A 953-nucleotide genomic window follows, 5' to 3' on the forward strand; every position below is an offset into this window, starting at 1 on the left:
TATATATATATATATATATATATATATATATATGTAATAATTTTTTTCACAGTATTTATAACATATTGTCACAGCTAAAGGACATTATTAGGCAAAGGTTATAAACTGGCGATACAGCATGCCGTCGAGGGTCTTTGTATTGGATTCCTCACGTCTGATTATGACACTAATTCATATTTGACATGTTTTGTATTTTATTGCTGCATTCAAAAGATTTTTGTGATTTATACGTTTCAAAGGCATAACAAAATGTTGCTCATAAGTAAACTGTGTCTGACGGCTCTTTTGTACTCAAGAAAAATTATTTAGTTTTATTTAATATTGAACACCCAAGCAAAGGCCAGAAACAAAGAAACCCACATGATGAATTATGGACACGCATTGTTCTCATTCCTCTGAAGACACAGACGGCTCATTATAAGTGTGTTATTCCGAGACCTTCAGATGGGATCCCTCGACGTTTAGCCAGGTCTGTGCAACTCGCCCCGGCCTAATAACACAGTTTTTTGGTACATTTGCTCATGTCATGGTGGAAGCATTTATGAGTTCTTCATGTCATTATGCAGCCAATCAGAATGCAGGAGGAGCGGTGGCTCCGCCCCCTGACTGCGAGAATCACTACGCATGCCGTTATACACTGATTACTAGTTCAGCAGCCACAATGAATAGATTTCACCACACTGGTTAGTTAACATCCCGCCCTGCCTCTGATTCACTGGCAGGGTGCAATTTAGCACACATTGTATAACTGCTTTCCTTTGTTTGGCAGGATAAGATTCATACAAGATGATTCAATGGGTCTGCTTTACCAAAAAAGGCAGAATTAAAAAAAATCACAGGTTAAGAAAACAGTTATAGAATAGGGAGTGTGTTAAAGGGGTCATATGACGTTGCTAAAAAGACATTATTTGGTGTATTTGGTGTAATGAAATGTGTTTATGCGGTTTAAGGTT

The 953-nt window shown here is 37.6% G+C and overlaps 1 protein-coding gene across 1 annotated transcript in view; it reads left to right on the plus strand.

Moving 5' to 3' along the window:
• Window positions 1-953, plus strand: part of LOC107753026 (DCN1-like protein 3) — a 14,359-nt gene that overhangs the window by 2,684 nt on the left and 10,722 nt on the right. The gene's annotated exons all lie outside the window — the stretch shown is intronic.

The sequence above is a fragment of the Sinocyclocheilus rhinocerous genome, unplaced genomic scaffold (assembly GCF_001515625.1).
Source record: "Sinocyclocheilus rhinocerous isolate Xijiao unplaced genomic scaffold, SAMN03320098_v1.1 scaffold1493, whole genome shotgun sequence".
In the NCBI taxonomy this organism is placed as follows: Eukaryota; Metazoa; Chordata; class Actinopteri; order Cypriniformes; family Cyprinidae; genus Sinocyclocheilus; species Sinocyclocheilus rhinocerous.